The 25,235-nt window shown below is 42.8% G+C and overlaps 1 pseudogene; it reads right to left on the reverse strand.

Annotated features, from left to right (window-relative positions):
• The window catches only part of LOC141140440 (vomeronasal type-2 receptor 26-like), a 37,675-nt pseudogene extending 12,873 nt beyond the window's left edge, over positions 1-24,802 (reverse strand).
• Positions 24,803-25,235: the final 433 nt, after the last annotated feature.

Consider the following 25,235-nt stretch of genomic DNA (forward strand, 5'->3'; position numbering starts at 1 on the left):
TTCCACCACACAGGTATACTTCACCAAGGTTTGCTCAATTCCCCTCTGATTCTCTCTCCTCTTGCTCCACGTCTGAAACCCCCCCCCCCCTTTTTTAGTGGTAGCTCACCTAGGCTTGTTTATCTGTGCAGAATATTTGTTGTTTACATTGTGTTTCGACATGCATTGGATGCGTGAATTACATTGTACAATTTTCTGTAATGAACATTTGGTCATTGTCTATGTTTTTCTATTTTGTTACACATAATAAAAACATATTTGACTCTAAGATCTGCTGCCAGGAGGATATGTGCAGCAACATGTCTGATGAGGCGAGATAAGTTATCAAGTTCCAGATTAAATAAAGCTAATCCTGGTGCGGGAGCAATAGTTCTGTTGGAGAGTTTGGATAATATTTGGCAGAATAGTTGCCAAAAGTGTTGCAGAATTGTACAACTCCAGAATATATGAAAAATATCTCCAACGGCACCGCACCCCCTCCAACATTAAGGAGAGGTTGTATGTCTGAATTTTGAATTTAGAGATCCTATCAGGAGTTAAATACCAACATAGCAAGATCTTTTAACCTTTCTATAAAAAGAAACAGCAAGTCACCCTGTAGATGGATCAAAATGCTCTTGTCTATTGTGAGTCATTGTTAGAAGCTCCTAAATCAGTTTCCCATTGAACCAAGGGTTTCGATTTAACAAACCTTTTTTTGTTGAAATAGAGTGTAAAAATGTGTAATGTCTCTCTGGTTAGTAGGGTTTAAAGACAGGTATGCCCATGCAGGGTAAGGTAAAGTGAACAGTGTTCTAGGATTGTGGGCGAGATAGTGAGCTATTCAGAGGTAGTTATACAGTCCTGAAGAGGGGTTATATGGAGTTCATGTTGGAGGTGGGAAAAGGGCTTAATAGTGTTTTTGATAAACAGGTCTTCAATATTACATATCTCACTAGCTAACCAGTGAGTAATAAAAAAGTCGGGAATAAGGTGTTTCAGTACTGGAATAGAGATACTGGGTTTAGCCGTTACAGTATTTGGGTAAACAGGAGTTACAGCAGATCATTCTTCCAAGCCTGTACTGAGGCAATCATAGGAGGGGAGAGGAACGAGGGGATAGGTGCGCCTAACAGTACACCAAACAACCAAGCATTAAGATTAGAACCTCAGATGAGTGCGGATTCAATAGAACCCCTTAAAGTTACAGGTTTAGGTGAAAAACAAGCTTTCATTTAAAGGAATAGTAGTAGTAATCCTGAAAGTCAATAAAGCCAAAGCCCCCTACTGATCTATTTAATAAGTTTGGTGTATACGCAGCCAGACTTTTCCCCTGTCAAATATAGAGGCAGAGTAAAGACTGAAGGGATTTAAAATAGCTGTGTGGTATGAGTATAGGGAGCATTCTAAACAGATATAGCAGTTGTGGAAGGAGCATCATCTTGAAGGCTGCTAGCCTACCTGACCAAGATAACTAATAAATATTTTTGCTAATTTGAGACAAAAGGGAAGATAGTTGCTTGAAAATAATTATTTAATTGTTTTGGTTAGTTGGATGCCCAGGTTATGCTAGAATCCGCCCATACAAAAGGGAATTGGTGTTGCAGCTAATTTTTAGTAGTGTATAAAAAACACGCTACTAAACAGCAAAAATATTCCTAAAATAAGCAGCCAGCACAATTGTTGATAAGCAAATAAAAATAAATAATAGTCCACATGAGGCACTAGCTAAAAGTAAACAGTCTTTCCAAGAGGGTAAAGATGAAAAAAACCCTTCACCAGCTTCCATGTGTTTGGGAGAGCACACCACACCATGTGTAAATCCAATCTGCTTATCAGAAATTTATATAAAGCAGGCATGTGTTGTTCCTTGAGTAAAAAGGTACAGCGCTCAAAGATATTGTCCTTAAGGTGATGATTCTTCAAAGGGGCTTCAAACTGAACCATACATCATAAAATAACCGCTTAGTCAGGAAAAGAGGGGAGAACCACCACCGACACCTGAACACACTGCCTCTTACCCTCCTCTGTGGACCCTTTTTACAGGGGTCAGATTGGCATTGGATATAGTGAGATCCTTGATCACAGCACACCACAATCAATCAAACCAGGCAGGATAAATGATGAAAAAACCCTTCACCAACTTCAGTCAACCTGATGATCAGGTTTCCACCAGCCATTCCAAACTTAAATAGTGCTAGTTCCACACCAAGGTACATCCCATGAAACATAAATAAATAAAGCTGATGGTGCAGTAATCCTTGGAACAATGTATTGTGTAAAACAATTGGAAATACACTCACATAATGATGATTAAAAAGCACTTGTTTGCTGGATAAAATTCACAGCATACACTCCATCAACAAAATGGCTGCCGCGTCCCAACATACACTCACTCCATGTCTGATCACAAGCTCCATCCTACGCGTTTCATCATGAATTGACGTTGTCAGGGACGTGGCCAGATATGCAATGAGGAGCATTATATAGATGGCACAACTGGCTAACAGCGGAAATAAGTTGCGTCCTAACCAGCAGAAAGTTGCCTCAATCAATGAGACAAAATTTCCACAGGCCAGACATTCATTCCATTGCGTTCCAACCAGCAGGAAGTCAACCAAGTAAACAAAACCAGATGGACAATCCATCGGATTTTTTTGCGACGGATGTTGGCTCAAGCTTGTCTGTACACACGGTCACACAAAGTTGGTCGGAAATTCCAAACGTCAAGAACGCGGTGACGTACAACATGTACGACGAGCCAAGAAAAGTGAAGTTCAATAGCCAGCGTGGCTCTTCTGCTTGATTCTGAGTATGTGTGGCACTTTGTGCGCCGGAATTGTCTACACACGATCAGAATTTACGCAAACGGATTTTGTTGTCGGAAAATTTTAAAGCCAGCTCTCAAACTTTGTGTGTCGGAAATTCCAATGGAAAAAGTCAGATGGAGCCCACACATAGTCGGAATTTCCATCAACAAGCTCCGATCACACATTTTCCATCAGAAAGTCTGATTGTGTGTACAGGGCATAAGTTTTGGCCTTCTAAATCCACTCTGTCTCAAGCCTAGAGACACCTCTGGTCATATGACTCCCTCTCCAGTTCCCGATATATTTGTCTATCCCCAAGAACACAGTACCTCTGGGGTTCCGGTTGTGGTGAGTGCCATAGTGCTTTGAGAGACTATGCTTGGGGCAGCCATTCTTGATATTGGTCACATGCTCCTTCAATCTAACTTGGAGCATGCGAGTGGTGTGACCAATATATTTCAAACCACATGGATACCTAATAAGGTAGACTATGTGTTTAGTGGTGCAGGTGATAAAGATTTTTATAGAAAAATGTGTAGAGTTAGACTGAAATGTATCAGTCCTCCTTCTACCCTGCAGGTTGATTTTGCAAACTGAGCACTTCCTACATGGAAAGAAACCCCCTATGTTGTGAAAAAATGACACCCTATTTGGGGGATCAATAATATTGGGCGCCATTTGAAGCCTTAAAGGTGGTGCCCCTCTACAGACAACCATAGGGCGTTCAGGCAAAAGGAATCCTAAAATTCTATCATTCCATAGGACATTCCAATGCCTATAAATTATCTTTTTAATCATATCCTGCTGGGTGGAATAGGTGCTAAAAAATGCATGTTTGAATGTATCATTAGGCTCCTCAATTCTCGGAAACCAACAAATCATTTCTGTTCCTCCCAGCAGCATTCTCAAAGGCTTGATCCAAATCTAATGGGTCATAATCCTTCTCAAGGAACCCAACCCTGTGTTGATCATTAGGCAATACCAGCTCTGTTTCCGAAACACTGATGTGATCCAATAACAAAACCACACTTGCATCAGGCGTTGCTAATACAGACACAAGGGGCCATAAGCTCCAACATTCAATGAGTGCATCGTCCAATCAAGAAGACAGCGTCACCTAGTAGAACAATAAGGCAGCAAATAGTGAAGCCCGTAAAGCATAATAACAATTTATTGTAGTAACTTATATGTAAAAACAGGAAAACAACTTCATGATGTAATTCAGCTGAAGCTCTCTGCATTCTTGTGTCCCTGCCCGCCTGACATCCAACCGGATATCATCAGAGGCGTGAGCTACACATGCCTGCTTTATACAGATTTCTGGTAAGCAGATTGGGTTTACACGTGGTGTGGTGTTCTCTCCCAAACACACTGATGGAGGGTTTTTTCATCTTTGCCCTCTTGGAAAGACTATTTACTTTTAGCTAGCACCACATGTGGACTATTATCAATTTTTAGTAGTGCTATCAATGCCTAAATCTTGTATAAATGATTTAGTTGCATTAACTTCGTAATAGGAAATCTTGCTAAATCACTGCAACATTTTTTGGACCTCAGCCAGGGTAGCAGTCGGTTGTTAAGCATGAGGATTGCATCGTCTGCAAAAAGGCTGATTTTATGCTCCATGGAGTCTATAGTACTGTAGTAAATGAGATGAGATTATTAGCCATAAAGTGTCCTGCTAGGGGTTCCATGAGTAAGTTTAAAATCAGTGGGGACAAGGGGCAGCCTTGTTGGGTACCATTGGTAATCTGGAACAGTTGGGTTAACATGTCATCTGTAAAGACTTGTGCTGATGGGATTTTGTAAAGAACTAGAATAGCAGTGATGATTCTGCCTTGAACCGCAAATGTGTGGAACACAGTATAGAGATACGACCAATGGAATCTGTTAAACGCTTTCTCTGCATCAAGGGACAGGAGCAAAGAAGGTGTTTTAGTAGTCGCTGCATGGTGTTTAATGTTAATAATCTGTCTAGTCGCATCATATGTTTGCTGGTCTTTTGTAAAGCCAGATGGATCTCGATGTATTAGTGTGGGTAATATGTTAATCGATCTGTTGGCTATTGGTTTGGTGTACAGTTTAAAATCAAGATTTAGCAGGGATATTGGTCAGAAATTTTGCAGGTATGTTGGTTCCTTGCCTGGCTTAGGCAAGGTAATAATAAAAAAAATGACAGCGCTGTCTTTAGTTAATGTGATTACACCGATATACAGTATCTCACAAAAGTGAGTACACCCCTCACATTTTTGTAAATATTTTATTATATCTTTTCATGTGACAACACTGAAGAAATGACACTTTGCTACAATATAAAGTGAGTGTGCAGCTTGTATAACAGTGTAAATTTGCTGTCCCCTCAAAATAACTCAACAAACAGCCAATAATGTCTAAACCGCTGGTAACAAAAGTGAATACACCCCTAAGTGAAAATGTCCAAATTGGGCCCAATTAGCCATTTTCCCTCCCCGGTGTCATGTGACTCATGATTGTTAAAATGTCTTAGGTGTGCATAGGGAGCAGGTGTGTTAAATTTGTTGTTATCGCTCTTACTCTCTCATACTGGTCACTGGAAGTTCAACATGGCACCTCATGTCAAAGAAATCTCTGAGGATCTGAAAAAAAGAACTGTTGCTCTACATAAAGATGGCCTAGGCTATAAGAAGATTGCCAAGACCCTGAAACTGAGCTGCAGCATGGTGGCCAAGATCATACAGTGGTTTAACAGGACAGGTTCCACTCAGAACAGGCCTCGCCATGGTTGACCAAAGAAGTTGAGTGTACGTGCTCAGCGTCATATCCAGAGGTTGTCTTTGGGAAATAGATGTATGAGTGCTGGGGGTGGTCAGCCTTTCAGTGCTCAGACCATAGGAAGTACACTGGATCAAATTGGTCTGCATGGCTGTCATTCCAGAAGGAAGCCTCTTTTAAAGATGATGCACAAGAAAGCCCGCAAACAGTTTGCTTAAGACAAGTAGACTAAGGACATGGATTACTGGAACCATGTCCTGTGGTCTGATGAGACCAAGATAAACTTATTTGGTTCAGATGGTGTCAAGTGTGTGTGGCGGCAACCAGGTGAGGAGTACAAAGACAAGTGTGTCTTGCCTACAGTCAAGCATGGTGGTGGGAGTGTCATGGTCTGGGGCTGCATGAGTGCTGCTGGCACTGGGGAGCTACAGTTCATTGAGGGAACCATGAATGCCAACATTAGGGATGAGCCAAACACCCCCCTGTTAGGTTCGTACCAGAACATGCGAACAGGAAAAAAGTTTGTTCAAACACGCGAACACCATTAAACTCTATGGGACACGAACATGAATAATCAAAGTGCTAATTTTAAAGGCTTATATGCAAGTTATTGTCATAAAAAGTGTTTGGGGACCTGGGTCCTGCCCCAGGGGACATGGATCAATGCAAAAAAAAGTTTTAAAAACGGACGTTTTTTCAGGAGCAGTGATTTTAATAATGCTTAAAGTCAAACAATAAAAGTGTAATATTCCTTTAAATTTCATAGCTGGGGGGTGTCTATAGTATGCCTGTAAAGGGGCGCATGTTTCCTGTGTTTAGAACAGTCTGACAGCAAAATGACATTTCAAAGGAAAAAAGTCATTTAAAGCTACTCGCGGCTATTGCATTGCCGGTCCGACAACACACATAGAAGTTCATTGATAAAAATGGCATGGGAATTCCCCACAGGGAAACCCCGAACCAAAATTAAAAAAAAAAAAACGTGGGAGTCCCCCTAAATTCCATACCAGGCCCTTCAGGTCTGGTATGGATATTAAGGGGAACCCCAGCCAAAATTTAAAAAAAAATGACGTGGGGGTCACCCTAAATTCCATACCAGACCCTTCAGGTCTGGTGTGGATTTTAAGGGGAACCCCGCTCCAAAATTTTAAGAAAAAACAGCGTGGGGTCCCCCCAAAAATCCATACCAGACCCTTATCCGAGCACGCAACCTGGCAGGCTGCAGGAAAAGAGGGGGGGACGATAGAGCGCCCCCCCTCCTGAACCGTACCAGGCCGCATGCCCTCAACATTGAAAGGGTGCTTTGGGGTAGCCCCCCAAAACACCTTGTCCCCATGTTGATGAGGACAAGGGCCTCATCCCCACAACCCTGGCCGGTGGTTGTGGGGGTCTGTGGGCGGGGGGCTTATCAGAATCTGGAAGCCCCCTTTAACAAGGGGACCCCCAGATCCCGGCCCCCCCGTGTGAAATGGTAAGGGGGTACAAATGTACCCTTACCATTTCACTAAAAAAACTGTCAAAAATGTTAAAAATGACAAGAGACAGTTTTTGACAATTCCTTTATTTAAATGTTTCTTCTTTCTTCTTTCTTCTATCTTCCTTCATCTTCTTCTTCTGGTTCTTCTGGCTCTTCTGGTTCTTTCTCTGGCGTTCTCGTCCAGCATCTCCTCCGCAGCATCTTCTATCTTCTTCTCCTCGGGCCGCTCCGCACCCATGGCATGGGGGGAGGCTCCCACTCTTCTCTTCATCTTCTTCTCTTCTTCTCTTCTTCATCTTCTTCTCCGGGCCGCTCCGCATCCATGCTGGCATGGAGAGAGGCTCCCACTGTGTGACGCGTCTCCTCTTCTGATGGTTCTTAAATAACGGGGGGTGGGGCCACCCGGTGACCCGGCCTCCCTCTGACGCACGGAACATGACGGGACTTCCCTGTGGCATTCCCCGTGACGTCACAGGAAAGTCTTGTCAAGTCACTGTGCGTCAGAGGGGGGCGGGGTCACCGAGTGGCCCTGCCCCCCGTTATTTAAGAACCGTCAGAAGAGGAGACGCGTCACACAGCGGGAGCCTCCCTCCATGCCAGCATGGATGCGGAGCAGCCCGGAGAAGAAGATGAAGAAGAAAATAAGAGAAGTAGAGAAGAAAAGAAGAAGATGAACAAGAAGATGAAGAAGAGAAGAAGATGAAGAAGAAGATGAAGAAGAGAAGAAGATGAATAAGAGAAGAAGAGAAGAAGAGAAGAAAAGAAGAAGATGAAGAAGAAGATGAAGAAGAGAAGAAGATGAAGAGAAGAGCGGGAGCCTCCCCCCATGCCATGGGTGCGGAGCGGCCCGAGGAGAAGAAGATAGAAGACGCCGCGGAGGAGATGCTGGACGAGAACACCGGAGGAAGAACCAGAAGAACCAGAAGAAGAAGATAAAGGAAGATAGAAGAAAGAAGAAGCATTTAAATAAAGGAATTGTCAAAAACTGTCTCTTGTCATTTTTAACATTTTTGACAGTTTTTTAGTGAAATGGTAGGTACCCCCTTACCATTTCACACAGGGGGGGCCGGGATCTGGGGGTCCCCTTGTTAAAGGGGGCTTCCAGATTCTGATAAGCCCCCCGCCCGCAGACCCCCACAACTACCGGCCAGGGTTGTGGGGATGAGGCCCTTGTCCTCATCAACATGGGGACAAGGTGTTTTGGGGGGCTACCCCAAAGCACCCTCCCAAAGTTGAGGGCATGTGGCCTGGTACGGTTCAGGAGGGGGGGCGCTCTCTCGTCCCCTTCCCCCCTCTTTTCCTGCGGCCTGCCAGGTTGCGTGCTCGGATAAGGGTCCGGTATGGATTTTTGGGGGGACCCCACGCCATTTCTTTTTAAATTTTGGTGCGGGGTTCCCCTTAATATCCATACCAGACCTGAAGGGCCTGGTATGGAATTTAGGGGGACCCCCATGTCATTTTTTTTTTTTTTTTATTTTGGTTCGGGGTTCCCCTGTGGGGAATTCCCATGCCATTTTTATCAATGAACTTCTATGTGTATTGTCAGACCGGCAATGCAATAGCCGCGAGTAGTTTTAAATGACTATTTTCCTTTGAAATGTCATTTTGCTGTCAGACTGTTCTAAACACGGGAAACATGCGCCCCTTTACAGGCATACTATAGACACCCCCCAGCTATGAAATTTAAAGGGATATTACATTTTATTGTTTGACTGTAAGCATTATTAAAATCACTGCTCCTGAAAAAACGTCCGTTTTTAAAACTTTTTTTTGCATTGATCCATGTCACCTGGGGCAGGACCCAGGTCTCCAAACATTTTTTATGACAATAACTTGCATATAAGCCTTTAAAATTAGCACTTTTGATTTCTCCCATAGACTTTTAAAGGGTGTTCCGCGGCATTCAAATTTGCCGCGAACACCCCAAATTGTTCGCTGTTCGGCGAACTTGCGAACAGCCAACGTTCGAGTCAAACATGAGTTTGACTCAAACTCGAAGCTCATCCCTAGCCAACATGTACTGTGACATACTGAACAGAGCATGATACCCTCGCTTTGGAGACTGGGCCGCAGGGCAGTATTCCAACATGATAACGACCCCAAACACACCTCCAAGATGACCACTGCTTTGCTAAAGAAGGTAAAGGTGAGGGACTGGCCAAGCATGTCTCCAGACCTAAACACCATCTGTGGGGCATCCTTGAACAGAAGGTGGAGGAGTGCAAGGTCTCTAACATCCACCAGCTTCGTGATATCGTCATGGAGGAGAAGAAGAGGACTCCAGTGGCAACCTGTGAAGCTCTGGTGAACTCCATGCCCAAGAGGGTTAAGGCAGTGCTGGAAAATAATGGTGGCCACACAAAATATTGACACTTTGGACCCAATTTGGACATTTTCACTTAGGGGTGTACTCACTTTTGTTGCCAGCAGTTTAGACATTAATGGCTGTGTGTTGAGTTATTTTGAGGGGATGGCAAATTGACACTGTTATTCAAGCTGTACACTAACTACTTTACATTGTAGCTAAGTGTCATTTCTTCAGTGTTGTCACATGAAAAGATAGAATTAAATATTTACAAAAATGTGAGGGGTGTACTCACTTTTGTGAGATACTGTATACCACACAATATCAAAACTTACAATAAACATAATATCTCTCCATAAAAACTACAAACATAAAAACATAAATTGTGCTTGATACGTGTCCTCTGTGGATCTAGTTGAGATCCTGAACTGCCGCCATTGGAGTGCGTTCCCTGGGCGGAATGTTATAGCATTGGAACCAGAAATACCTTCTACGTACATTTTGGCCAGCCCAGGGTCTTTTCAGGAACAGCCCTCTCCAGTCCCAGTGGCTCATTAAATACAATAAGCCTCTTTCTACTACACCCAAATTTTCCTGTAGTCAATTTCGAGTTGACATGCATGGAGCAAAATTCAAACCCTGGAAGGTGATATTGGAGGAGCCCCGGAAGAAGTCCCACAAGATCCTTTTCTTATACCTGCTTTAAAGTGGAGTACTATAAGTTGGTTGAGACTCATATAGCCATATGGTTATAGGGTCACAACCTTTTGGTAAGTGGCGATCTCCTACAGGGGGGCACAGAGCACTTTTTTTTGAAGTTTGTTGGAAAAGCAAGGGAGCTACAATATTCACTGTGAAGGTACAGATCACAGCATGCATAATTTGTTAAAGACTGCACGAGTTACGGGTGATGTTTTTTTCTTTTGGGGGTGGCAAACAGCCACCCCTCCCGGTCGGTCAGGGGCACCCCCCACCGGAGGACAGTCAGGATATTAAAGCCCCACACTTACACCATCTAGGAAGCAGGCGGGCAATGTGTCCGCAGCTTTTTTCCTCCTCCTGTGTTGTGGATCTTACTCCTCCTAGGCATCCTAGGCATCCAATAGGATTGCCTGAACTTTCAGCCAAATAGGAAATGGGTATTAGACCTGTGCTTCCTGATTGGTGTAGAGGCAATTCAGTGTTAGTTTCTAACACACCTGGGTGGGACTCAGAGCGCAATGCTCTGTGCCGCGAGTCCACCCTATTTTGAAGTCTATTAGAGCCTATGGCTCTAATCAGGTGCTTAAAAAAAACACCCCCACAGCTGTTATTCATGCGCCTGGTATCCTGAAAGGGGGTGGATGCATGAATATGGGATGGCTGCGGTGGCCGTGGATAGATTCATGCTATACATGAATCTATCTATTTATAAAATAGGGGGTGGCGTGGATAGAGCGGCTCATGCGCCCTTAATGGATGGGCCTCCCCTGACGAGTTATGAAATAGAAGTTAGAATACTATTCTTTTCTCTTCTTTTCACTAATTTTATAAGTTTAGCTTTTACTTTATGACTTGAATCACTGTAGAGTGTTTTATACGTGTCCTCCATATTTAACAACCTTTTTATTTCCTTATCATAATCTTCTCTTTTCAGAATTACAATCCCGCCCCCCTTATCTGCAGGGCGGATGACAATTTTCTTCTTTTTTAGAGCCTCCACTTTTTTCTGCAATAATGTGTCCCCTAATGTGTCCCCTTTCTTTACTTTGATCATTCTTAAATCTTTTTCTACCATATAGGCAAAGACATCCACAAATTCATGGCAGTCTTGGATTTGATATTTTGTTATTCCTTAAAGGGGTTGTAAAGGCTCGTGTTTTTCACCTAATGCATCCAATGCATTAAGGTGAAAAAACACCTGGTGGTGAACGGCCCCCAGCTCCCCCCGTTTTACTTATCTGAACCCTCTAACTTGTCCCACGAGGACGTGCCGTCTCTCTGCTAGGGGGTTCCCGGCTGTTGATTAGATAGATTGATAGCAGTGCAACCATTGGCTCCCGATGCTGTTGAACAAATCAAATGACGCGGCCGCCGGGGGGGGCAGAGCCGAGTCGTGCATTCAGCATCTATGGATGCCGAATGCTGGATTTGGAAAAAGAGGGAAGTATAGCCCTGGGACTTTAAATGAGGTGAGAGAGATTTGGCACACGTACACAAAAAATGCAATAGAATTAATTTATTGATCACAGAAGCTGTATAAACAAATGGAAACAACAATAAATGTGCGTTACCCGGCATAGTGGCCTAGTTAACAGCATAGGTAAAAAACAAATACAATTACACTGCAATTAATTTATACATCCATAAAAAGAAGCAAGATCCATGATGAATTGTTAAAACCAATAGATACATATACATCATCTAAAATGTAAAAGTACACATGCATGAGTTGAGGCAGTGTATGAACATGATATGGCCAACTGCGGATACCCAGAAGAAAGTGCATGCGGGTGGCATCAATGGTGCCCTACACGTTTCGCGAGTCTCTTCTCGCTCATCAGGGGCAGATGCCTACTGGGTTTATCTATAGCAGAAATGTTAAAATAGTGATTATACGTAAATGACTGAATGGATCAGGGCAGCAGGGATGGTTGGCAAGTGAGGTCAGTGCCATAAAGACCTCATACTCACCACTCGACTGGGCTGGGTCACCAAAACACTGGGTGTCAAGATGGCGGCAATGAGCAATGCTGGTTCAGGAGTTGAGGGGGCATTGCAGCCAGAAACCGTAGCGGAAAAGGATCAGGACAGATGGCACGGACTGCAGGAAAACATTAGGGATGTGTAGAGATGCATGAGTCTCAAGGGGTGTATTAAAACCGACTGAGCATCAGATGATAAATTCTAAAAATGGGGATGACCAAATGGGGTTGCATTTAAAGTAAACGGATATAATATATGTGTGGAATTGACTTCTGATATAATTATGGTAAATACTATATAGACCGTCATCACAGCAGGTAAGTATAAACAAGAAGCTGAGCAGGAGAAACAAAAAGGAAAAAGAAAAAAATATATAAACAAACCTAAATTATGTATGGATGAATGTTTAAACCAACAGTGATGGGAGATTGGTGTTGTGTATGGTGAGATGGTATCACCTACACAGCGGGTATGGGATGGATGAAAAAAGAAAGACAATGTTACCTGAATGCATGGAGTAAGTCCCAGGCATATGTGATACTCTCCCAGTCCTATAACCATAACGACAGACCATCAAAACACAAATGCAAGCTGCAGCCGCGCAGAACATCAAGATATACCCATGGCGGATCCGAAAATTCCGCCCCAGCGTCATGTACGGATGGTGACGGACAGACGTGTAGGACGCCGGCCGTCAGGGCCGGGTGTGCATGGCAACAACCCCCCGTCCATCCGGGATGTTTCACACAGCCCACAAGAGTGTGAGGTCAAAGGACATCACAGAGTGGGCGTGGAGAACATGACGCCGACATGCAGGTGGCCAAACCCGCCTCGAGGGACAGATGAGGACAGAAGGAGGTCAGAAGTACCTCCCCTATGCATGTCCCAGCTCCCGATATGGTGATCCAGCCCTGTTTTGGTGACCCAGCCCAGTCAAGTGGTAAGTATGAGGTCTTTATGCCACTGACCTCACTTGCCAACCATCCCTCCTGCCCCGATCCATTCAGTCATTTACATATATTCACTATTTGAACATTTCTGTTATAGATAAACTGTCAGGTCACCTTGAGGCTAGGTGACAGATGCACTCTGTAGGAGTCAGAAGTGCACCGCTAGGTAGTGGACCCTAGGACTGACTGCTATGGTTTGAACCCTGGGAGGTTCAGGAAGCAGGTCTACTGGATCACTGACACAGATCACACTGGGAGCTAGAGCATAGATTCCCCAAGGCGCGGAGTCTAAGAGCCAGCAGGTGTTCACCAGAGCTGACTCTGCAGCTAAAGCCAACCTGACATGTGAATGAGCCCTAATAGTGCAACCAGTCACAGTTCTCTGATCACCACCACACCAGCCACAGTGTTGCCAGACCAGTGCAGCTAGAATCAGTGCTCCTGATTGCCACCATACCAGACCAGTGCAGCAAGCAAAAGTTTTTCTGATCCCTGTCACACCAGTTCAAGTGTCACCAGACCACTGTATGCTAGCAACAGTGTACCTTAGCACAGCTACACAGTCGCAGTGTCACCACACCAGTGTAAGCCAGCATTGGTGTCCTTGATTGTCAATTTACCATTCACAGTGTCACCAGACTAGAGTAAGTCAGAAGCAGTGTCCCTGATTGCTGCCACACTAGTCCCCAGTGTCACCAGACCAGTGTAAGCCAGCAACAATTGTCATGGCCGAGATACATTAAAATTTTACATTTTTCATGGAACTATTCAATTTAATAGACATAACTCCAGGAGAGCCTTCCCTCCTCCCAACAAGGAAGGCAGATTAAGTTACACCATTCATTGGAGAGTTAAAGTTAAGAGACAAAACCTATGACGAAACCGAGTAAACATGAATCTGATATGAAACCAGCTGATTATAGTCAAAATGTGTGTTTTCAGACCTAAATTGCAAAACCTTTAATTAAAGGAAAAGCTTGGGTAAATAACCCCATTGTTTCAAAGGGTGAAATGGCCCTTCCTAGTCAAACCCCAATGTTGACTCAAGCTTTCCCTCAGATACAAGATTAATGATACATCAAAAGGACAAACAGACACAAATCCTTGAACAGTCAATGTTCAATATGTGCCTAAATTGTCTGATAGGAGAGATGGTTTGGACATTTGAAACCTGTATGCATGTGATATTGTAAATATATGTGATCATAAGTAACAGAAATCCTATATTGGACTCGCAGATACGACCATAATTTTTATATCCACTGACCCCATGAGCAATCTGCCATAACATAGAAATAGAACATGTTGATAAGTAAGATTTGTGTTTAGATACCCATCATTGTTGTAAAGACATAGAAACTGTGACCGCATCTACATGAAAATACCCATATAATATGTGTTGTCCCAAGACAAATAGGTATTCATAGGAGATTCAGGAGTCATGCATTCATCCATATCAACACCCATTTTGTGTGATATTAACCACATGCCAACCAGTAGTTGTACTGCGGCAGAATGGCACGACTGGGCAAAACAACATTATGTAACGTCGCTTAGCCCTGTGGCCACTAGGGGGGCGCTCGCCCCCCAAGCCGATGCGAGTGCCTGGCAGTCACGATCACCGCCGGGCTCCTGTGATCACTCGGGGCACACGGAGAACTGGGATCTGTGTGTGTAAACATACAGTTTCAGGTTCTCTGAGGGGAGAACAGACAGATCGTCTGTTCATACAGAGTATGAACATCGATCTGTCATCAACCCTGCACAGTCCCCTCCCCCATTCAGTTAGAACACATACTAGGGAACACATTAACCCCTTGATCACCCCTAGTGTTAACCCCTTCACTGCCAGTGACATTTTTACAGTAATCAATGCATTTTTATAGCATTGATCACTGTATTAATGCCAATGGTCCCAAAAATGTGTCAGAATTGTCTGATGTGTCCACCATAATGTCGCAGTCCTAATAAAAATTGCAGATCGCCGCCATTACTAGTGAAAAAAAAATTAATTATAAAAATGCCTTATAACTATCCCCTATTTTGTAGACCCTATACCTTTTGAGCAAACCAATCAATATACGCTTGTTGCGATTTTTTTTACCAAAAATATATAGAAGAATACATACCAGCCTAAAATGAGGAAAAAAATGCTTTTTTATATATTTTTGGGGGATATTTATTATAACAAAAAGTAAAAAATAATGTGTTTTTTTCAAAATTGTCGCTCTTTTTTTGTTTATAGTGCAAAAAATAAAAAGCGCAGAGGTGATAAAATACCACCAAAAGAAAGCTCTATTTGTGGGAAAAAAAGGACGTTAATTTTGTTTGGGTGCAACATCGCACGTTTGCGCAATTGTCAGTTAAAGCAACGCAGTGCCGAATCGCAAAAAGTGCTCTGGTCAGGAAGGGGGTAAAATCTTCTGGGGCTGAAGTGGTTAATTAACCAAATTTATACTAAGTGTATTGTATTTTGTACCAATTGCCAGGATCCCTGAACAATAGATATATATTCATAAGCCCCAGTAGATAGATAGATGCCCAAAAAGAGGACATATTTTCTTTTAATAAATAATTCAGAACACATCTTTGTCCTCACACACCTTGTGCCTGAAGATGATATTACCTGGACTCACCAGGTAAATCATTAGAGTTCTCCAACCAATGGACAATAAGGCACAAACCTTCTGGGCTGAGCTTATGATAATTTTATGAGCTTATTGCCCCAGATGGTATAAAGGATGTGGGGGCCATAGAGAGAGGATGACAGACCCACACGCACCTAGACGATCAAGAAGCCTGCTGATATTTGACCACTCCCCATCTTGCTGGACCTTGTGACTGGAACCACTCAATGTACTTAGATTTTGTCAGATATTTTCTTTAAGCTATTGGTAAGATATAGACCATACAAATATTAATTATCTTTTTCTCTCATAATTATAGGGATGGTAGTTTATAATTTATATGTTGACATTATCATATACAGTGTGTAGGGTAATTTATCATTATCATTTGCCCATATTGATTGTCTAGGCTGTGTATTATTGAAGCCGTGTTTGGGGGAATTCAGACAAACTTGTATTACATCTATTTAAATTTACTGTGATCCCAGGGAAAACATTTATCACCCCATTTTATTTAGAAGCTCTGTTGGATTAATATTTCTTTCAAATTGACAATATCCAGCTGTAGACTCCGTGAGACATACTTTGGATTCCTTCTGGCCGGAGAAATCCAATGGACTGTTTCCCCGAGCGACTGCACATATTTTTCTGGGCTCCCCTGAGTAAATTGTAATGTATTAAGAAATATTGTTTCATTGCCGTGTTGATGTTTTGATTATGTGTGTGTGAAATATCAATCACCAGAAATTCCAGTATTCTGTATAACATTGTATAACTATACTTGTTAATTAATAAAGTCAAATTATTTACTTATTAATTTTGTTGGGAGATATTTATACATTGGTAATAAAACCCCATAAATTAACAAACTCAGGAAAGGATTGTGGTATGTACTGATTATCTGAACTAGGTTCACAAAATGTATCGTAAGTTTGGAGGCACTGAAAAACAAAACACTGAGATCTTAATGAAGATTCCATATCACACTCATAACTCATGTTCCTGATCACCACTGCACAAATTCCCCTGTCAGCAGACCAATGCAGCAAGAAACAGTGTTCCAGATCACCATCACACCAGAGCAGTATTGCCTCTGCCTGCTGCCTGTACTAACACTGGCCTGTTTATCAATCATGTTTCGGCTTGCAGCCTGGACCAGTTCTGTGCCTGTTTAATTACCATGATTTTTGTGATACACAATATACATTGTCTGGGTATAACACATCCAAACATTGAAAAGTCGCACACGTGGTATTAATAAAAAAATGGATAGCGCCTGCTCCTCCTTAACCCTAATTCCTCTTATAAATGTACCCAATTAGTATATTTATACGTGATATTGACCTACAATGATTGGATACAACATGTGGCTAAATATCAACATGATAGATCCATAACTAACATAAACGCAGAATTTGTATGAGCCAAATTACCATTACAGGTTAAATTAACAAATAATTAAAAATATCAACGATAATTAATTAAAGGTGACAATCGTAAAATTATTTAAAGTTCATAATGTGATAAAAGTGCAAAATAGTAATTTTCTTTGTGCAAGAAAGTGCTATAGTGCTCTGTGTCCCAATGGAGTTAGTGATCCTCCTCCTGGGCCTGATATAAATTTCCAAACTCACCAGATGGGTTGGACTCCTTTGCCTTACAGCAAAACTGAGTCAAACGTGCCTGTAGGTCATTTACTGGGGACCAAACCTAATTCTGTAACCTCTGGTTGCTTCTGGTATCACCTCTGTGGTGCATGTCCTCCAATTTTGGCTCCAGAACTTCAGGGGTAAGACATGTGCAGCACATGATAAAGGAAATAGAAAGTGACATCACCTGGCTCCTCCCAACATGTTGCATTACTGTTCACGTGACTTCATCAAGGGACAGTGACGCAACTCGTCCGGAGAAGCCAGGTGATGTCACTTCCGGTCGCGGCCAAGACAGAAGTACTATATGTGAAGCCATTTGTCTTGATTTTAAACTGTAAGTCTACTGTTTTTTAGTTTCAATAGTTTTTTATTAACATTTTATGAAGACAAAAGAATCAGGTATAACAAATAAGATACAAAAAAATGTACAAAAAGAATACAAAAGCAAAAGCAAAGATGCCATCTGCTAATTAACATATCAAATCAAGAACACCTGAGGGGTAACTGAAGGTGATACCATGCTTAGGGTGTGGATAATGTATTGATGGAACCAGGCAGGCCCTCTAGCCCTGACACCCACTCTGGGACCAAGCTGTGTCAAGGGCTTTTGGGCTCAACCTGCACATCACAGCACTAACTTGACATAGTAGTTATACCATAACGTTTAAAACCTCTTTGTTACTTCTGTGCCACATATATTCAGAAATATCATAACTACAAAATAGTGCTCGATTAGAACCACATAACTCTTGTATATACCGGTGTTTTTAAATAGGATTAAGGTACAACATTTCTGTGGGCCACAAACAGTGGCATCCTGCAAACAGTACAGCAACATAATAATAAAATGGAGATAATGAAGATAAGAAAGAAAGGGGGCAGAAAAGAGAAAATGGAAGCATGGATACACTTTGACATCAATACATGAGTACTATCGTAGGGAGACCAAGGAGGTCCAAATTGACCAGTTGGAAAAGTATCTAGCCATACAACCATCTTTGAAGGCTATTATCTTTTCATATTCTGCAATGGTGTTAACATTTGAGAGTAACTCTCTCACGCTTGGGATTACATTCGTTTTCCAGTTACTTACTATCAAGGATCTAGCCGCGAATATTATGCTACAGATTTAACTAAAATGGGGTATTCTGACATATTTACGCTCAGAGTAGCTTTTTCAATAGAAGGCTGAGTGATGACCCCTATGACTCTTCCTATCATTTTGAAAACGTCTGACCAAAACCCACAGAGGTGAGGACACACCCAAACCACATGGGCCAGTGTTCCGACCTGACCACAACCCCTCCAACATAGATTTGAGTTGTTATCAGAAAATTTTTCAGCTATGTATGGGGTATAATACCATCTAGTGAGAAGTTTGTGCTAATTCGTCGTAGTTCGAACACCTTGAAAATTGGTGGTTACATTTGATCGCGCTCAACCATTGTTTATCTGTAAAGACTTTGCCCAATTCTTTTTCCCATTTAATTTGTGGGTTGGTCTTTACATAGACCGATTTAGAGTTAAGTATGTCATAAATTAAGGAAATACCTTTTGCTTTGGGGTTAGTGGAAGTTAAATAATTCCAAAGTGTTGTGGGGATTGGAAGATTATTTGTGTTTATTTGTCTAAAGATGGATGCAATCTGAGAATACGTTAGAAACTCAGCGGCCGGTATACTATATTTATTCTGTATGTCTGAAAATGTCATTAATTTATCGTCCTTTGTGAGGTAATTTAAATGGAGAGTTTCTCCCTTCAACCAGTGACCTAGGGAGATGTTCGGAATAACCAATTCAGGGATTCTAAAGGGATAGGGACCTTGGTAGATTGTATTTTGGAATGTGTTACCTCTTTTAAGTATGACCAGGCATGCAGGGAGGCCTGTATAGTAGGATGATCTATCAATAAATTGGACTGTGATATGTTTTGTGCTATTAGGATGGACCTCGGTGAGTGAGGAAACAGCCAGGACTGTTCTAATTGGCACCATGGTTTAGTCGCAGGCTGTTCAAACCAGCCTTTAAGCTGGTCCAATGTCGTCGCTATGTAATAGTCTTTCAAGATTGGGATACCTAGCCCTCCCACTGACTTATGCTTCCTTTGCATCAATACGGGGAATCTTGCTCTCTTACCAGCCCATACAAAATTCATGAGTTGTTTCTGCATGGCTGTGAAGAAAAAAGAAGGAAGAGAGATCAGGAGAGCTCGAAATAAGTAAGTCAGTTTTGGCAACACTAACATTTTGTATGCTGCTAGGTGACCGCCCCATGAAAGATAGTGTTTCTGAATTTTTGATAATTCCTGTTGCAATTTTGAGATTAGGGGGTAATAATTGGCTTTGTATAATTTTGAGATAGAAGAAGTTAGTCGGACTCCCAAGTATGGAATAGAGTCAGATGACCAAGGGTATGGAAGATCACGTTGGATAGCTGATTTGGTGGGATTATCTATTGCTATACCTAGAATGCTTGATTTGGAAGCGTTAACTTTGTAGTATGATACCTTACTAAATTGAGCAAGAGTATCATGAGCAGCACTGAGAGATAGATATGGGTTAGACAGTGTCAAAATTACATCATCAGCGAAAAGTGAGATTCTATGTTGTTGGTTTCTGGAAGAAATTCCTTGAATTACTGGGTGGGTTCTAATCTTTTCCGCTAGGGGCTCCAAGACCAAAGCAAAAATCAAAGGGGACAATGGGCACCCCTGTCTAGTCCCGTTGGTTATCCTAAAATTTTTGGAGAACATACCTTCTGTGTATACATAAGCTGAGGGAGAGGAGTAGAATGCCCTAATAGCTTTTTGAATAGGACCCATTATGTTGAACTTCTCCAAGACCCTACACAGGTATCCCCAATGCACTCTGTCAAAGGCCTTCTCTGCGTCCAATGTTAGGAGCAGAGAAGGCCCTTTCGACTTCTCAGTGGAATGTATAATATTGATCATTCTTCTAGTGGTGTCGTTCGCTTGACGGCCACTCACAAAGCCCACCTGGTCTTAATAAATACATTTCGCAAAAGAGAGGACACTCTATTTGCAATTAATTTGGCATATAATTTGACATCGACGTTCAACAATGAAATCGGTCTAAAATTTTGTGGTGTGGTAGGTTCCTTGCCTGGTTTAGGCAAGGTAATAATTGTTGCTGTTAACATTTCGGGTGGAAAAGAGGCTTTAGATATTGCGGCATGAAAGACCTGTTTTAGGTACGGTGATAGTTCATTTTGGAACAGCTGGTAATATTCGGAAGAGTAACCATCTGGACCAGGTGATTTATTGTGTGGCATACTTCTAATCAATTTTTCAATTTCAGGGACTGTGAATGGCAGGTTGAGCAAGGATAGTTCTGTTTGGGAAAGTTTTGGAAGGTGAATTGAAGCAAGGAACTCAGAAATGACTTCCTCCGAGGGTTGATGTGTATCAGGATCGTCTTTAAGATTATACAAGGATTCATAATAGCCGCTAAACGCGTCAGCAATTTCTTTAGGATTTGATACCGTTTTCCCTGTTTTGGTGTTGAACATATGTTGGATTTTTTGGTGAATAATTTTTTCTTTCTTTTGGCTTTTAAAGCACAAAAGTGGTTCTGCTGCCGGGAAATCAGGAGAGTACGTAGTTCCCGTCTTGCAAAAAATAATGAATCTCTAGTTTTTTGTGTTGTGTTCTGTTTGTTGCTAGCTTCTAAGTTTTGAATTGTGGTTAACAAGTCATTGAGCCACTTCCTCTGCTGCCTCTTAAGCTTACTGCTCATTTGTATTAGCAACCCTCTTATATATACCTTGTGCGCATTCCATAGTGTGAAGGGATCCTCCACCGAGTGGGCATTGAGTTCAAAGTATTCCTTTAGGGCATTCCTAATACTTTTTAAATTTTCCAGTTGGGATAAGGTAAGGATATTGTTCCTCCATCTATTTGCTCTAGTTTCTATTCCTTGATCCCCCACACTGATGGAAATGGGCGCATGGTCAGACCATGTGATGAATATTCGACTTTACAATCTTTTGTAACATGAATTTATCTTCCATAAACAAATCAATGCGTGAGTATGTGTGGTGCACATTAGAAAAAAAGGTAAAGTCCCTTTCTGAAGAGTGTTAACTAGGGATGAGCCGAACACCCCCCTGTTCGGTTCGCACCAGAACATGCGAACAGGAAAAAAGTTTGTTCGAACACCGTTAAAGTCTATGGGACACGAACATGAATAATCAAAAGTGCTAATTTTAAAGGCTTATATGCAAGTTATTGTCATAAAAAGTGTTTGGGGACCTGGGTCCTGCCCCAGGGGACATGGATCAATGCAAAAAAAAGTTTTAAAAATGGCCGTTTTTTCAGGAGCAGTGATTTTAATAATGCTTAAAGTCAAACAATAAAGGTGTAATATCCCTTTAAATTTTGTACCTGGGGGGTGTCTATAGTATGCCTGTAAAGGGGCGCATGTTTCCCGTGTTTAGAACAGTCTGATAGCAAAATGACATTTGAAAGGAAAAAAGCCATTTAAAACTACTCGCGGCTATTGCATTGCCGGTCCGACAATACACATAGAAGTTCATTGATAAAAACGGCATGGGAATTCCCCACAGGGGAACCCCGAACCAAAATTAAAAAAAAAAAATGACATGGGGGTCCCCCTAAATTCCATACCAGGGCCTTCAGGTCTGGCATGGATATTAAGGGGAACCCCGGCCAAAATTTAAAAAAAAAATGTTGTGGGAGTCCCCCTAAATTCCATACCAGGCCCTTTAGGTCTGGTATGGATTTTAAGGGGAACCCCGCGCAAAAAAAAAAAAAAAACGGCGTGGGGTCCCCCCAAAAATCCATACCAGACCCTTATCCGAGCACGCAACCTGGCAGGCCGCAGGAAAAGAGGGGGGACGAGAGAGCGCCCCCCCCCCTCCTGAACCGTACCAGGCCACATGCCCTCAACATTGGGAGGGTGTTTTGGGGTAGCCTCCAAAACACCTTGTCCCCACGTTGATGCGGACAAGGGCCTCATCCCCACAACCCTGGCCGGTGGTTGTGGGGGTCTGCGGGCGGGGGGCTTATCGGAATCTGGAAGCCCCCTTTAACAAGGGGACCCCCAGATCCCCCCCCGTGTGAAATGGTAAGGGGGTACTTACCCCTACCATTTCACTAAAAAACTGTCAAAAATGTTAAAAATGACAAGAGACAGTTTTTGACAATTCCTTTATTTAAATGCTTCTTCTTTCTTCTATCTTCCTTCATCTTCTTCTTCTTCTTCTGGTTCTTCTGGCTTTTCTGGTTCTTCCTCCGGCGTTCTCGTCCAGCATCTCCTCCGCGGCGTCTTCTATCTTCTTCTCCTCGGGCCGCTCCGCACCCATGGCATGGGGGGAGGCTTCCGCTCTTCTCTTCATCCTCTTCTCTTCTTCATCTTCTTCTTTTCTTCTCTTCTTCTCTTCTTCATTTTCTTCTCCGGGCCGCTCCGCATCCATGCTGGCACGCACGGTGACTTGACGGGAGTTCCCTGTGACGTCACGGGGAATGCCACAGGGAAGTCCCGTCATGTCCCGTGCGTCAGACAGGGGCGGGGTCACCGGGTGGCCCCGCCCCTGTTATTTAAGAACCGTCAGACGAGGAGACGCCGTCACACAGCGGGAGCCTCCCTCCATGCCAGCATGGATGCGGAGTGGCCCGGAGAAGAAAATGAAGAAGAGAAGAAGAGAAGAAAAGAAGAAGATGAAGAAGAGAAGAGGATGAAGAGAAGAGCGGGAGCCTCCCCCCATGCCATGGGTGTGGAGCGGCCAGAGGAGAAGAAGATAGAAGACGCCGCAGAGGAGATGCTGGACGAGAACGCCGGAGGAAGAACCAGAAGAGCCAGAAGAACCAGAAGAAGAAGATGAAGGAAGATAGAAGAAAGAAGAAGCATTTAAATAAAGGAATTGTCAAAAACTGTCTCTTGTCATTTTTAACATTTTTGACAGTTTTTTAGTGAAATGGTAGGGGTACTTGTACCCCCTTACCATTTCACACGGGGGGGCCGGGATCTGGGGGTCCCCTTGTTAAAGGAGGCTTCCAGATCCCGATAAGCCCCCCGCCCGCAGACCCCCACAACCACCGGCCAGGGTTGTTGGGGTGAGGCTCTTGTCCTCATCAACATGAGGACAAGGTGTTTTGGGGGGCTACCCCAAAGCACCCTCCCAATGTTGAGGGCATGTGGCCTGGTACGGTTCAGGAGGGGGGCGCTCTCTCATCCCCCCTCTTTTCCTGAGGCCTGCCAGGTTGCGTGCTCGGATAAGGGTCTGGTATGGATTTTTGGGGGGACCCCACACCGTTTTTTTTGGTTTTTTTTGGCACGGGGTTCCCCTTAAAATCCATACCAGACCTGAAGGGTCTGGTATGGAATTTAGGGGGACCCCCACGTCATTTTTTTTTTTAATTTTGGCCTGGGGTTCCCCTTAATATCCATACCAGACCTGGAGGGCCTGGTATGGAATTTAGGGGGACCCCCACGTCATTTTTTTTAAAATTATGGTTCGGGGTTCCCCTGTGGGGAATTCCCATGCCATTTTTATCAATGAACTTCTATGTGTATTGTTGGACCGGCAATGCAATAGCCGCGAGTAGTTTTAAATGGCTTTTTTCCTTTCAAATGTCATTTTGCTCTCAGACTGTTCTAAACACGGGAAACATGCGCCCCTTTACAGGCATACTATAGACACCCCCCAGGTATGAAATTTAAAGGGATATTACACTTTTATTGTTTGACTTTAAGCATTATTAAAATCACTGCTCCTGAAAAAACTGACATTTTTAAAACTTTTTTTTGCATTGATCCATGTCCCTTGGGGCAGGACCCAGGTCCCCAAACACTTTTTATGACAATAACTTGCATATAAGCCTTTAAAATTAGCACTTTTGATTTCTCCCATAGACTTTTAAAGGGTGTTCCGCAGCATTCGAATTTGCCGCGAACACCCCAAATTGTTCGCTGTTCAGCGAACTTGCGAACAGCCAATGTTCGAGTCGAACATGTGTTCGACTCGAACTCGAAGCTCATCCCTAGTGTTAACATCTCCATACATCAAAAAGGTTGGAAGATGCAAGGAATTGGGATAGAGTTGCTCTTCTTTGTTGGGAGCGCAATGGGTTAGACAGGTCCAGTTCTTTATTTCGGATTTAGTTGTAATCACCAGTTAAAATGACATGCCCTTGTTTTAGGGATTCCACTTTTTTCCAAATATTTTTCAGAAATCGAAGTTGGTGTACATTTGGTAGATATACGTTAACCAGCGTGTATTTGGTCTTGAAAAGTTCTCAAATTAAAATAATGTACCTTCCAGATGCATCAAGGTGTGTTTCCAACTTAGTGAATGGGATAGAGTCTCTAATGGCTATAGCTACACCACCTTTCTTTTTGGGGCCATTTGCTAGGAGCACATGAGGGTACTTTGGGTGGTGAAAGGCTGGTGGTTTGTTAGAGACAAAGTGTGTCTCTTGAAAACAAATAACATCACTCTTGAGTCTGAGAGCTTCCTTCCAGACCATTTGCCTTTTATAAGGGCTGTTCAGTCCTTTCACATTGAAAGAGATGATGTTTAAGGCCATCTTAAAAATGCAAAAAAATAATTACAGCTGAGTCGTACGGTCCAAATGATGATACTCTGCAGATCTCAATGGTCTTCTATTACTTTCTGTCCGTGTGTATCCTGTGGGAGGAAGATGTAAGAAAAGAAAAAGAAATAGTCTAAGATTTAAAAAGTTGGGTGATTCCGTTGGAACCTGTGCGGATAAACAACCGCTAAAACTAGGGGGAAATATAAAACGTAAACCAAAACTGTGTAGCATTTTCCTGGGCCATCAGGGAAAAAATATGACATGGCAAGTATGAGCAGAAAATCAGCCTGATTCTGCATCAGAGTTGGGCCTAGTAGATGGTGGTGAACCGTATGTGTTCACGTTCAAGTTCTGGGGTTCCAGAATCTTCCATTCCTTCAGGAGTTGGAGGCCATCCTTAATCGAAGTGATCACGAAGGACTCT

The sequence above is a fragment of the Aquarana catesbeiana genome, linkage group LG01 (genome assembly GCF_042186555.1).
Source record: "Aquarana catesbeiana isolate 2022-GZ linkage group LG01, ASM4218655v1, whole genome shotgun sequence".
NCBI classification, from domain to species: domain Eukaryota; kingdom Metazoa; phylum Chordata; class Amphibia; order Anura; family Ranidae; genus Aquarana; species Aquarana catesbeiana.